The sequence below is a fragment of the Equus przewalskii genome, chromosome 24, assembly GCF_037783145.1.
Source record: "Equus przewalskii isolate Varuska chromosome 24, EquPr2, whole genome shotgun sequence".
Lineage (NCBI taxonomy): Eukaryota > Metazoa > Chordata > Mammalia > Perissodactyla > Equidae > Equus > Equus przewalskii.
In genome coordinates, this window is record NC_091854.1 from 22,926,582 (window position 1) to 22,942,377 (window position 15,796).

The following is a 15,796-nucleotide window of genomic DNA, read 5'->3' on the forward strand; positions in this document are numbered from 1 at the left end:
GACATGTGAATGATTCTTTATAAATGACTAGACTTTCGACATCTTCTTTGTCCTTTTCTTACAAAACTGAAACTCCATAAAGCAGAGCAGAGAGAATTAGTTTCACTGGGCTGTGTTTTTGAGTATATGTGTTTATATCAACTGACTGCATTCATACATGTCTTTCACATAAATGGAATAATGCCAGAGAGGAAAATTATCACCACCGTTTCATACATAAGTAAATAGAAGCTCAATAAAGTTAAGTGGCTTATCTAAAATCGTGGTCAATCTCAGGTTTTCTCAATCCAAACTCTGATTTATGTTTTTAGTCACATAGATTTCCTTCTAGGAAGAGGTATAAAATAGATACTAGGATACTGTATGTGAATCTTACATATTTTAGTTTATTTGCAGAAAAGGAAAAAGCAAATTTTATTAATATATCCTGTACCAACAAGAAGGAAGTTATATTTCCAGCCAGTGTAGGTCAAAGAATACAGTAGATTATTTAAATAATTCAAGAGAAAAATAGACAACCAAAGTAAAAGTAGGGAGAATTAAGTGCCTTGAATTTCTTGAGTTAAGCCTATTCTATGGCTTTGTAAACTCTTGTGTTGCAAATGTAAAGTATAGTTGCGTTCCTTAACACTTCTACGATCAATGATTTTGCCACAATGATTGCGCTTGGAAAATGATTGATTGTTTGAGAAAAGAAAAGAAAGCCTTAGAAAAAGATTCCTGTAGTATGCGAAATATTCCAACAGCTTCAAGGATGGCCCAGGACAGGCCACTTCTCACTTTGGGTAACATTTCCTTCCAGTTTTCTATACCACCTGATTGTGTCATTTAAAAGAAGTCACCATACCAGCAACAAGAGATATAAGAGAACGTGGAATAAATACAGCTGGAATTCTTTAAAAGTTGCTCTCAAACTCACCCTTCTTTCAAAAATTTATTCAGTTTTCCCCTTCCCTCTAATATCATGCCCTGTGACAGGAAAACTATGCTCTTCAAATTAAAGGGAAATATAAACTCTGTATGATAAAATGCTGGATATTTGAGAATGCACATTTCTTTTAAAATTTCTTCCAGAAGCCTCAGACTGTTTAATAATCTGTGCAACTTTTAAAATATTTTGGAATGATGCAATACCCCCATATTTTATTAGAGAAAATGTACACAGAAGATTCCTGTGACGGATAAGCTGGTACCAAAGTCTAAGAATCAGATCTCTGCCTCCTTTGTCAAATGTTTCCTGGTCTTATGAAATATCTACTTATAATTAGAAGTTATATTAAGAACAAAATTGTAGGAGAAATCTCACAGTTGTTCAAGAGCTGTGTGCTAATGTGACACGGAGTCCTTCAAGCTGGTGGGGGTGTACCCCTTGTGGGGAGATGCGGCTTTTCACAGACTCACTGGCAAGGTTCCTTTGCAGATGTTCAACCTCCTCTGCACGTTTGTCATAAAATGGACTTGTCTGAGAGCTAGCCTGCAGTCAGAGCCTTCTTTTTTGCCAATCCCCCATTCTCTCTTCATAATAGAGGCCAACTCTTTATTCACTACCAATACTACTGTGTTGTCTCTGGAATGTCACAATTGACAAAGGAATGATTTGAAATATGGTGTAGGTATCGAAAAAGAGAATGACTTTGATGCCTGGTTAACAAATCCTTCTGTAAGCCAAGTGGTTTCCAATTCTTTGTTTTCAAGCAAACTAAATGAGGACCTACTGGAATTGTCAGCTGATAAGCCATTAAAATAATTTTTGGTATTTAATCAATCTGTGATTTTTGGTAAATCACTCAGAAGTTTATAGAAGAACATTGCTGCACATTACTGCACCCAAACTACTCCCATTCCCATCTACATATTTATGTGACAGGCACCAATTCTGTTTGCACATATGTACAAATAAAATAGAAAACGGAATAGAACTGATGTTGAACACTCTTATTCTATAGGAAATAATATTTGTTAACAGATATACAAACTAATTAAAAATAGAAATCACTTAGAGAAGCATTTCTATTTTTATGTGTAATGTTTATCAAAATTTATAATATATGTATGTTGTTTTGATCAAATGTATATTACTAATTGTTGCAATGATAGCTCAGTCCAGAATAAATTTAACACATGGAACCTTAGGTTCATAAGAAATTTTTTAAATTAAATTTTAATTCACGTAATAATTTAGTTTCAGAGAAGTATGACAGGGTGATCAATAAAAGGTTTCCAAGCATGAAAATATACCATGGTAGGATAAAAACCTGTGGGTAAAGTGGAATGGAAATGTAAGTTTATTAAGAAAAAAAATAACATGAGATTTCCTAAGCTAAAGAAGAGCTTATATACATACTTTTGAAAATGGCTATCTTAGACCAGGTTCCCCGGGACACACTCAAGAATACAGGTTTGTACACAGAAGGTTTATTGAGGTGTGCTCTTGGGAATAACACTGTTGGGGAGTGAGGGAAGCAGAAATGGGTCAAGAGAAAACAAGGGCGGTGATGTACTTGCCCTGGAGGCTGCATCCATCCCATGGGGAGCTCTGGAGCTTGGATGGCAGGATGAAGGTGAGGGGGCCAGGTCTTCGAGTGCCCACAATAGACCAGTCACTGGATGTTGGCTGCCTCCCCAGGAGGGAGCATAACCTTTGACTAGGTAGCTCCCTTCAGTCAAAAGCACTTCCTATGTAGAGACTCAGATAGATGCCAGCAGCAACCTCTATTCTGGGAAATGAATGTGTCAGCTTACATAAAGAGGGTATCAGGGTGGCACCCCACAGCATCCATTACATGGATAAAGGTGAGACAAATTGAGATAGCATTTCGATTTCTTTGGATACATTTAGGAAAGAGATGTAACCATTTTATCTTAAAATATCCCCTTTTATAACACACTAGGAATTATATCTATAGCTACTCTTTAAACTTATGAAAATTTGTAGATGTCACTGTAAAAAATGTGTGAGAGAGTACCGACAGTTTTTTAAAGCTCTCTTAGTGGTATGTGAGCAAAAATATTTGAAGAGCTTCGGTATAATGGACGAGGTGAACGAGTTTCTCAAGCTACAAGGCACAGCGGCCATCACAGTTGAGTTGTAAAAATTTTGATTAATGTGTGAGGTTTCTTGTGGCTGCATACCATTAAAGTGATGTCTGTCAGAAAAATAAATGCGTGGGTCCTGCAGTTTAGTGTTGCTACAAGGAAGAAGTAAGAGTCCTAGCACAATGTCTAATTGTTTCTAGGGAAGGAAACGTGCCCCTTGAGTGTGTCTGAGTACAGGGGGAGCAGTCAAGAGTTGTGCTCAAACAGGAACTCTGTGTTAAAGAGCAGGGGCCAGCAAACTTTTTCTATAAAACTTTTTCTAGTACACGTTTTAGGTTTTGCACAACACACAGTTGAAACTACTCAGTCCTTCCATTTGAGGGCATAAACAGCCATAGACAACACTTGAAAGCAGCCGTAGACAATACTTAAATGAATGCACGTGGCTGTGTTCCAATAAAACTTTATTAACCAAAAAAGATGGCGTGCTAGATTTGGCCTGAGAACTGTAGTTTGCCAACCTGTGCTAAAAAGCAATGAAGTAAACAGTTCTATAACTATGTAGTCTAATACTTCCTCACCCCAATATGCCACAGAAAGTTTAGTTTTCAAAAGTACGCCTTAGTCACAAAAGTTTGGAAACAACTAGTGCAAGAAACTAATTGCCCTTTAACCCCTTGTTAGAATGGATGATTTATTATCTTTCTCTCTTTTTAAGACTATTATTAAATTTGAGTCAGGTTTTCAATCCCTCCTTCACCATCTTCTCTGGTACATCTGTTGGAATGCAAATGTGAGACGTTGTGAAGAAGGAAACAGGAACTGTACAGGAAATTGCATTTGATGTAACACAGGCTGACTCGTTCTTCAGTAGAATGTCAGCTCCGTGAGAGAAGAGACATGGACCGTTCTGGTGCGTGTTCAATTCCCTGTGCCAAGAACAGTGTCTGGCACATGACACACGCTCGATAAATTTTTGGTAAATGACTGACAAAATGAACTGAAGTGCAGATTGAGGTCATATTGTTACATGTTGTTCTGAAATTTTCCGAGTCCAAATCTGATTGATGCTGACAGGAAGTAGGGAGTATCTGAATTCACGGACTGCAGAGAAAAATGATAATTACTTTCATAAAATAATAGAGGTAATGGGGACGAGAGATCAAAGATTCCGCCAGCCCCTCTTTAGATATCAGACTGAGAATGCAGAGACCCGGAGTCTGAGGAATGGGCTAGATGTTAGAAGGAACAAAATGGACTGTAGCTCCTCTCTAGTCCCGAGCTTGTTTCACTTGACAATGCTGCTTCTCAATAGATTTTCTTCTTAGAGATACAGAATCTTAATTTCTAATCAAATTCACTTTCTAAAACTTGTTTTGTTTTTTTTTTTTTAGAACAGCCAATTTTGTTCTTGCCTTGCAAACACTGAAATACAAGTTTTCAAATGCAGCCTAAGTGAACATTTTGGTTGTCTGGGTTATAGATGTCCCTGAGGTTTCTCATTGCTCATTTGAAATCCCAACTGAGAATGCAAAGGTTTATGGTTAGAGACAGCAGAAGCCCACATACTAGTTATTTTATGCACACACACACGTACATGTACACATACATGTATACACACATACACCTGTCATTGATTAAAGCAAAGACAATCTCTGAGAACGAATGGAAGTGCTCCCCACTGAACTAATCATGTTACTGCTCCCTACTTAGCACAGAACTCCCCAGGAGAATTCAACAGATTACAAATCCATCTAGGCATATACAAATTGACTTCAAATCAAATCTCAAACACTGGTTCTCAACTTTGGCTGCACATTAGAATTCTCCTCAGGAGAAGTTTTTAAATCTCTGGGCGTGAGAGTTGAGCATCAGGACTTAAAGAGGTCTCCCCAGGTGATTACTATGCGTGGCCAAGGTTTTGCCCCACACATGCCAAGTCAGAATAACCACTGAGATTAAAGGTAGACTGTAAATGTGATTCAGATGCCTAATTTAAATCTGTATAATATAGCTTAACCCACTATGCCTTCACTATTTTACTCATTTTATTCTTTTACTCCTAAGCCTCACAATGCTATGAGGAAGGTCCTAGTAGGCCCATTTTACAGCTGATGAAGCTGAGACACAAAAAGACGAAGCAACATATTCGAGTCACAGTGCTGGGAAGCGTCACAGCTGGGATTTAACCCCTGAAAAAACAGCTCCACGTGGACGAGGAGCTCTCAAAGTTTAGCTCGCATTGGAATCACCTGGAGGGCCCATTACATTAAAATTTCCTAGGTTCCTCTCCCATAGCTTCCAACTCATTAGGGCTGAGAGGCACCTGAGACTCTGCATCTCTAACAAGTCCCCACACGATGCTGATGTTGCTGAACTGGGGACCAGATTTTGAGAACTGAGAGTTCAAATTGTGTTTTAAAAAGCCTACCAGGTGATAACGGTCCACAAAGAAATGTGAAAAACACCGTTCTCAAAGGTTCTCAGCCTGGGCTACGCTTAGAATCCACTTGGAAGTTTTAAAAAATCCCGACGTCCAGGTTGTTCCTCAGACCACTAGAATCTCTAGGGAGTAGGGCCAGGAGCCAGTCTTTTCTAAAACTCTCGTGCAGCTAGGGTAGAGAACCACTGCTTTAGAGTCTACTCTCTTAGCCTCAACACTCTATCCTGCCCTCCATGCCAGGGAGATGCGGGCTTCCAATGCACAGTACTACTAATTACAAGAATAACTCTGGTGGGGCTGGACTGGTGACACAGGGGTTAAGTTCACATGTTCCGATTCAGCAGCCTGGGGTTGGCCGGTTGGGATCCTGGGTGCAGACACAGCACCGCTTGGCAAGCTATGCTGTGGCAGGCGTCCCACATATAAAGTCAAGGAAGCTGGGCACGGATGTTAGCTCAGGGCCAGTCTTCCTCAGCAACAAAACAGGAGGATTGGCAGCAGATGTTAGCTCAGGGCTAATCTTCCTCAAAAAAAAAAAAAAAAAACAATAAAAGAATAACTCTGGATCATTGTTCTGTCACCTGAGAGGCAGTAATTCAGTCATATTGTATTAGTCCACTTTAGGTGAGCAGGATTTGCCACCCCAAAAAGTCCCTCTTTGGCTTAATTATTTTTAAGAACAAAAGACTCAGGAAGAAACTTTGACCTTCCCCCTAACTGCCTAAAGGAATTTAAGATAGAAGGCCTGTTTTAGGCAGGAGCTATCACCATAAATAACTATAGTGTGATAGGAACTAGGTGTGATAGACAGGGAGGAATCTAGTGAGGCCCATTTGATCTAAGTCCTCTCTATTGTCTCTGCATGGCATGGCAAACATTTGTTTACCAAGCATTTGCTTTCCACCTCCATGTGAATTGCCTTCCTCCCCTTTGATGTCCCAAACCACTACCCCCAACATCCTTCTTTGTCTTTTGCTGAAGATGGTATTTAAGGTGGTGGCTTTGGCCATTTTGGAGAGTTAGTCAGTTTTCCTGGGTTTCTCTCATGTGTACATGTTATTATTCTGTCTCAGATCAATTTAATTCTTAGACCACCCAGAAGAACCTAGAAGGGTAGAGGAAAATTTCTTCCTCCCCTACACTACTTATACGATGCTTATAAATATTGTTCCCTTCACCACTGAGGCCTCTTCCAGAGAGGATTGCTTGTCAATAATAGATTCTGTTGTTTTCAGATCCTTAATGTCCATTTTCAAACTGTAAGATCTATGAAGCTATCTTGGTAGATTCGTGGCTGATTTAGCTTCTGGACAGACATGGAGTGTTAAATGCTGCTTCTCAGTAGGAGAGCCTGTGCTCCAAGCAATTTTTAGCCCATGTGTCTCCTAAGGCTTAGTATAAAATGGTTGCGCACCCTGAGCCACCCAAGTCAAGGGGTCTCCTCTAACCTGAGCACCTCTAACCAGTATGATAAATAGCTCCACACTTGTCCAGTTCACACCTGAAAACAAGTGCTCGGTTGATTTAAGGGGTTGAGAAAGGGCCCTGTTTGTATTCACATTGCCTCCCAATAGCGAGGTTTGGGAAAGTCAGGTTTGAGGAAAACCAATGAAGAGAAAAATAAGTTAGATGAGGATAGCCTGAGGGAAAGAGACAGAGGTAGTCCGGTTATACCTCGTTGGTATACAATAGTGGTTTCCTCTCACAGGTTATTATGTCTCATAATTTGCATTGTTCTCATGAAGTAGAATCTGGTAGCAAACAAGCGAACAAGATAGGGCAGGTATTTTAATTCCTATTTTACAGATGAGCAAAAAAGTTCTCAGATTTTTCCACCTTTCTCTTCCTAAATGTTGCGTTCTATGTAATTTCAGAGCTATCCGCCAATTCTCTTTTTTCTTTATCTGTCTAATCTTCTGTTTAACGCATCTGGTAAACCTGTGCTTTCAACAATTTTATCTTCATGTCTTAAGGTTGTATTTAATCTTTAGTCCAAATCTACCTGTTCATTTTTGATGGTCCCATGCAGCTTGCTAATTTTTTCCTACTTCATGTCATTTCATTATTTAAATTTAAGTATTTTATATGTAGTTATTTTCTACTCTGAAATCAGTTCTTCTGATATCTGGTGTCCTTGGTGGTCTGGATCTGTAGTTTGTTATTTCTGCTGACTTTTATTCATGGTGGTTTGTTTCTCACTTGTTTGTGAATGTTGAGTTAATCTTAATTTGCTAATAATCCTTTCAGAGTCCAGTTTAATGTGGCAATCTTCAATCAATGCTCCCCTCATTGTTGGTCAAGGCTTAATCTCCAATTTCATTACTAATATTCCACTGCCCTCAGGGCAACCTTGGTTTTCCCTTGTGTTTACCCAGATCACTAATGGTTTTAGGTCCTTTTTTTTTTTGAAAGAGTTTCTTTATTCCCTGCAAATTCAGCAATAAAATAAAACTTTAACCTTTATGCAGGATCTACTTGTATTGCAGTGGGAAGGCCCTTCAACGTACTGAGACCCTATATTACAAGAGGCAGACTTTTGACATACCCTTCAAAATGATTACATCATTTAATTGTAAAGGGGGAGAATATATTCATGGGTACAAGTTCCCAAGAATAAAGTTTGGATTGACTATGACGATACTAGGAATTGAGACTAAAATTTTCCACAACTGAAGCTTCTTAAATGGTGGTTTAACACAATTGTCTTCAAATGGTTGTGGAGAGATTTTAAAAGCGCACTGCTCTTGTTATTGGCATTTAACATTGTAATGCTCTTTTTAGTGGCATTTAAAATTGTAATACTCTTGTTAGTGGTATTTCCTCCCTTATTTCAGCTCCAAGGAAGAGTTCATCTAGGGGTCATGGGAACAACTAGGCTGTATGAAACTTTACAGAAGCAAAGAAGTATCTTCGGAGTATCTCATTTTTCAGTTTTTCTCACTCTCTTGTAACTTGTCCACTGCAGCTGGTAAAATCAGATGGGCTCACGGCCTCTTTCCACTTAGAGGCTAGCAACAGGCCCTTTAAAAAGGGGAGTGGACCAATGTCAAGTTCTAGGTTTCGATATTGCGCTGTAATTATGCAAGATGTCTCACTGGGGGAAACTGGGTGAAGAAAGCACAGGACCTCTCTGTACACTATTTTGCAAATTCCTCTGAATTGATCATTATCTAAAATAAAATGTTTTAAAAAAATAGCAGAGTGGAAACTAGGGTAAGGCCCAGAGGCAAGGGGGTGTGCAGGAGGATGTTGCGCCTGTCTCTGACGAGGCCTTAAAAGAGTGGGAGAAAGGGACTCTTTGTGTCACACACATGATTTATCCTAGTTCTCCGAAGGCATTGGGGGCCAAAGCTCTAACTAGTGATAACAAGCATTCACTTACCCGCTGTGTACTCAGCTCTGAGATCCTCCAGCGACCCAGCAGGGTGACAGGCTGCTGTGTGAGGTTGCCCAAACCAGTCATCTTCTCCTTGGAGACACAACTAATAGCTCCCTTTAAATGCATGGTGTTTTTTGATAGTTATTAATGCCAATGTTTACAAATAAATACCATAAATTAGCACCACAGGAGAAATGAACTCTACAGAGTCTATAAAACTAAGAGAAAACATGACTTTGAAGGCAGATGATTTAAAATTATAAGGGGAAAAAGGAAGACCTGTTTTTGAACTAGGCTGGGAACTAACAGCATTTGTAAACATTTGTAAATACCTCTGTTTGTCGTGCAATTTGGCTTTGATTAATTGCGATGTACGCTTCTATTATGAATAATCACTTTCAATACAGTAGTAAGACATCTAACAGAGAAATTGCAAATAAGGAGGTGTCTCTCTGTGATTCTTGAGCTATATTAATATTTTAAATCAATTAACAGTTTAATGGATACGGTGGGGGAAAGGAACAAACTAATTTAGCTTCAGCAAGCAACTTGAACAGTTTCCACTACTCACTACTTCACATTTTGCAGAACTTCCACTTGTATTAATAACTTATTGCTTCTATTAAACATGCATTTTCCCTAAAGTCTAATGTTTCTTCAGTAGAGATCAATTAACTGGGACAGTCTTTTCTTAGCTGGCCAATTATTTTAATTACTACAACTTGAAAAAATGTGCTTGCTTCACATAGATTTGAGCAGTTGCACTTCCCTCCGAAATGCATAGACTTTGTATTCCAGGAGACGGAAGGTTTTTGGTGAATATGTGGATGCCAAAAAAGCCTTTTAGACCTTTGGGATTCTGTAGAGCAGCAGACTAACAATCCTGCACCTTGACTCCATTGCTTTTCACCCTTAACCTGGTCACTTTCCAATCCAGCAGTCCTTTGTTCATTTTTTATTCAGCTTCCTTGTTCTCTTTGTGAGGAACTATGACTTGAAGGATGGGCCTGCAATTACTGTAACTAAGGAGGAGCTGTAATATGGTAGGTGGGGCTCTATCATAACAAAACTTGAGCATTTGCTTCCTTATTCTTCTGGGACTGGTGTTAAGAAGTGTAGGAAGCTCATATTCAATGAGCATTGAAGAGTTAAAAGCAAAAGCAATCAAAGAGCCTTTCATTCATTAGACCTCCAAAGGGGTGAGGGCTGCTTAAGCTGAAAGGACAAGAAGCACCATAGCTGCAGAGTTTGTTTGGGGCTTAGTACCCTCCTGGCAATGCCAGGAAGCCAGTCATTTTCATGCAAATGACAGGACTTCCTGAAGGGCTTGTCAAAAGTCATTTCCAACTTGCAGAGAGACACTGGACATGCAATGAGGGGGGAAAATGAATCCAGTAATGATGAGAAGGTTAAATAGGAATATGCTAATAAAGTAGGAGAATGAGTAATCAGATTGGCAGAATGAGAGAAATAACAAGAATCAAAAAGGGAGAGAAAAAAAATAGCCTATAGAAATTTAGAGCAAAGGTAGCAAAATCCTCGTGACACGGGATGAGTTTTGCTGGTGATGGGGGCATTTCCAAAGGGCGTTTGCTGGGTAGAGCACCCCACACAGAAAACTGTGAAACAGAGTGGAAACAGTGTGAACAAAGAAGGAGGCCATTAGGCTGAGATGGCTCTAACATCTCAGGAGCCTACAAACAAACCAAAACCTAAGCCTGAAATGCCTCAAGGTTAAGAAATCAAAACCTAAGGACAACCACTCACAAACAGCAATTAGGCTTTCCCAAATAAAGCAACCGCTTAACTACAGCCAATCAAATAATATCCTCGCTTTGCTTCTGTGTCTTCTCTATAAAATTCCAGCCCCTAGCTCCCATGGGTGAGGTATTCCTAACCACTTCTGGTTTGGCGCTGCCCGATTTGAACAGATTTTTGCACATAAACTTACAATTTTTAATATGCATCAGTTTATCTTTTAACAAGAGGAGACTCAAAGGAAGCTGAAGGAAACAAGGTTAAAATTATGATCCGAACCCCTGCATTCATTGGTTAATTCATTCTTCCTCTCATTCAATCATTCAATTATTCAGTTGCTCACTTATTCCTTCGTCCCATAAGCTACTCCTTAGTAAGGAGGAAGTAGAGGTCAACACTCAATTTATCTGCATCCTGTCTATTCGAGTCTTGTCTCCCCAGAAAGCAGAGCCTGAGCAAAAGCTCATATGTTACTACATGCTAGGAAGTGCAATCTTGTGGAAGCAGGAATGAGAAAAGTGGGAGTGAGACAGGAAAGGAGGGAGAGCCACCCCTACAGTTGTGGTATTGAGCTGGATGCTGTTTGACATCAAGGGGAACTGTCAGCCTCCCCAAATCACCCTCTGCAGCTCTAAGAGTAACCATGCATCAGGACAACTGGGGTTGCCGTGGAGAAGGGATAAGAATTTGCTCCCTGGCTCTGGTCTCCCAGGGGTCAAAAGTTCACTTCACAGGTCAACAAGTGTTAACTGCCAGGTTGAGTTGCAAAGGCCCAGGGAAGCTGGGACATGTCTCCTCACGGCAACCTGGGAGCTCTATGGCAGTGATCTGGGTGTGGAGGGCAGTAGGGAGCTGGCCTGACATGAGGCAAGGTCTAATCAGGCTGTGTCCACAGCAAGTTATGGCGATGGTGATGGTGGGTGACTCAATGGCCAATGGCATAGGTAAGGCTAAGAAGATCTGAGGCGACATCTAAGAGGTGTCTAATACACATTCCTTGGAGATATTTGTAATTAACTGTTTATGTTTAACTTAACTGCACCTTCAAATCTGGTTGTAATTTTACCCATGTTGTGCTTTTTGTGTTATCCACATGTTCTTTTTGTCATATAGCCTTGTTGCAGGACCTGATTTAGAGCTTCTTTGTCTTACAAACACTTAAATTTTCTCAAGCTGTAATCCTTTCAGTAGCATCCAGGAGCTGAATGATTAATCCTTGGTTGATTTCCCTCTCAGTCATGTCATATCCAGCATGGCCATTCTTATGGAACATTTATCAGGTGCCTAGGACTACGCTATGTGATTTTCATGCCTTATTTTACTCAGTCTTCTCTATGAGGTAAGAATCATTTTCTCCACCTTATAGATGGCCTGTTGAGGATGGAGAGACTAAGTAACCTGCCCACGGAAGCTCACACAGCGAAGGGAAGAAGCAGCCCTTCACCCAAGCCTGACTCTAACGACCCCGCCCTGTGCCACTACGTCAAGTCTGGTCCCGGGACCAGCAGCATCAGCATTCCCCAAGAACTTGTTGGAAATGCAAATTCTTGGGCCCTACTCCAAAGCTTCTGATTCTCAAACCCTGGGGCCAGGGCCCTGCAATCACCTCCAGTGATTCTGATGTAGGTAGGCTGAAGTCTAAGACCTGCTCCATGCTGTTCTGCCTCCTACAGGTTCGCACCTGGTATAGGATAAACATACACCATCTAGTGACCCATTCATTTTGATTCTCATCACCTCAGATTACCCCAACCTTGACATTGATTCTTTTTCCTTTATTTTGAGTTTGTGAAAGCAAAAAAAAGTACCCTGAAAGAAGAACCTCATATTTTTCACTGAGGATTAATTTTTGAAGTGGTGTTAAACAGACCATGTGTTATTACAAGTAAAAAAACTGAAGGACAAACCAACATTTGAATTATTTTTATTGCATTTCATGGTCTTGTTGGAATCTTACTCTTTCCTGATTAGTTGAGATAAAAAAAGAGATGGAGGTTAGTGAAATTAGTGAGCTTCAAAACTGTCTTTAACGATGGTGGAGGTATCTTTTTCTTTTTTACCTATGAGGCCATTGCTTAAAAGACAGATACTTCAGACAATATTCTTTTTATCTCACTAATTAAACATGAAGCTGGACCAAGAGTGCTTTGGAGATGTGTCCTCATCAGCAGGGCCTGGCACCCATGGCAGTGTTTTAATTCCAGGAGCCTAATTTAATTAGCATCCTGCCACAGGGTCGGCTGCTGTGCTGCCTGGGATCTCTGGCCTGAGGAGAAATGTGCATCCCCTGCTCTTTTTATTTCTACTTAGCCTCATCAAAGGTAGGATGTCCAAGGAGGAGGAGGAGCTTTGCTTCTCCATCATGTTTTACAGACAGTGCTAATTGAGCTGACAGTCCTGGACCACAGTCTGTTATTGCAGCAACTGAGCCTTCAGCTGACACCTGGGCAAGGGCTTGCAAATGTCAAATGCCTCATCTTTGCCCTCGTGGCTCTTGAAATATGGAAGGGAATTGATCTGGGGGAGCTCTTCAGACTGCACGCTTGAGTAACTGCAAGCAACACAAAACCAGGAAGGAATAAGGTATTCAGATCCTACTGGTAATGGCTACCCCATCTCCTCGCTTTCCCCACCCAGCATGCTAATGAGGAGAGCAAAATGTGAAACTCCTTGGCTTCCCTAATTGCTGTGCTTTGCCCTCATAGCTGTTTTGTTCCTGCTTATCATGGTGAGAGTCTTGCTTCTGTCAATCATTTCTGGTTCTTTCTGCCTAGAAAATAACAATGGATGCTTTTCGAGCCTTGAGATTATTCCAGCCCCTTCTCTTCCAGAATTAAAACAGGGAAAATGTTGATGATTTTTTTGGTTTTACTTTGCAATCATGAGCCATAACAATCAGGAAAGGCTTGTTTTTCTGGTCCCTGAAACTTCTTCTGGGTTGGTTCCCAAATTTTCTCAGGACTGCAGAACTGTAGACTGGTTTGCTCCCGCCGCAATTCTGGATCGTGAGTGTCTGCTCTTCTCGTCCCTCTCCCTCCGTCATCGTGGAGCGAGACTGGATAGCGAACAAATCAAGGAAACTATACAAGACAAACCTAGTTTTGAGACCTGGCTCCCTTCTATACAGCGTGTGTTCATTACTTCACCCACTCGAAAAATAAAGCAAAAAATTCTCCTTTCCAGAGCTATTCAGAGAACTAAGTGAAATAATACACTTAAAATCACCTAAAAACAGTTCCTACTATATAGCAGGGGTCAACAAATGTGTTTTCTTTCTATTGGTACTTAGTATCCCCCCTTGTTTTGGGAATTCTTTCTGGTTCTTGTAGTTGATTTAAAGGATTTGATTTCTCTTTTGGTTTTATTTCAGGTGTAAATAAGACATTGCTACCCAAGTCTGCTGGGTTGGCTCAAACTGCCTCAGAAGTGTAAGACTGGCAGCTTGCTCTTTGCATAGATGGGGTTTGTAGAGATGTTGATAGTTATTATCACAAGAGGAAAAAACTCCACCCTTTTCATGCTCTCCTTTTGTAGTACAGCTCTTTGGCTACATGGTGATATAACAGTAATAATAAGCAACAACAATATTTACAACAACATCTGTTATGGTGTGCCAGGAACTGTTCAATGTATTTCATATTATTTGCAATCCTTATAGCAATTCTACAAGCTGAAATTTGTTTTTACCCTCTTATACATCATAAACTGGAGCTCAGATAGGCTAAATGACTTGCCTAAGGTCACACACGGTAGAAGGTCTGAGTGACTTCAAAGTCAATATGTATTGTTCGAGAAAGAGAAGGAAGGAAGTTTCGAAGGAAGGAAATTAAAGAAAGAAAGTCAGAGAGCAAGAGAGAGCAAAAGCAATCAGGCCTTTCATTTCAGATGGATTATCTACCAGCACCCATTTTTTTCTCTTTCCCAGGGAAATGCCAGCTTTGGAAATAATTTAACCCAAATAATCACTCTGTTGGAATAACTCTCTCCTGGTGCTGCTGTAATTTGGCTTACAATTATAGCTAATTGAACATCTTCAAAGTGAGCTCAGTGCTGCATGCACGTGAAAAAAAATTTTAATGTGCTAAGCATGCAAAAACATGATCAGAGAAGTTCATTTTTACCAGCAGAGAAGGAAAGCAATTAGTGAGACATTTTTGAGCAAGGAGGAAAAAAAAAAGCACAAAAAAATCCATGGTCTTGAGACAAGCTCTAAGATGATCCGTGGGCCCCATTAAAGGTGCAGTAATGAAAAGGGTTTGTGAGCTACAGGTTGGCATCTGTGAAAAGGTTCCCCTTCTCAGGAATCAAGACACATTAGTCTCATTATTTGCAGATACTTGACAAGACAAGAGCCAGAGGGAAGCGGCAACATAAGGAGATACAGTGTGGAGAGAGGAGGTGGCTAATTAAAGGAAACAAAGAAAGAGAGCTTGACAAATTTGTTCTAGAAAATTCTCCTCTAAAAGAGGGGTATTTTAGAAGCAAACAGTCCTTCCTCTGGATATGAAATGACCTCCATTGAATGGGAACCTGGGAGCACACCTGGTTTGCCCCAGCACTGTTCTTTACTCACAGATCTGGCATTACATCTACCGTGAATCTTTTAGTTAAGGCAGGTATTTACTTATTTTTTAACCTTCTAAGGTATTCCTTTCAACTCAACTCATAAAAGGATTAAGCCCCAAACTCTCCCGGGCTGGGGGCTGGCTCATTCCCTGAAGCCTCCAGAGCAGAGGAACAGAGGGGGAGCCGTGGAGACAGGTTCTCTTCAACCAGCTCCTTTTCTCCTCTTTTCTGTCTTCACCAGAGGCTTTATGGCTGTCTGGCCACTTTAGGCTCCTTGGTCCTGCTTATTCTAAAGCCCCTTGACAACTTGCTTGGTGGGATAGAGTACTTGTGACTCCAGAATAATTGGGTGGGGAAATGAAAAGGCTGGGGGCTCAAAACGGGTAAATCTAATTGGAAGTACCATGGTTTTAACTTCTACCTCTGGACTCACATTGGGCAATTGCCCAGCTATTCAGAGCAAGTGGAGACTTTCAACTTTGCAACCACAGGTCATAAGAAAAGGCTCAGAGGGATTTTAGAGGTGGGGTTGCAGTTCTGATGGAAATTGCCCTCGAGAAATCTAATTTCTAATTGGTAGGGGGATTGTGGAGGATGGAGAAACTTGCCACAGA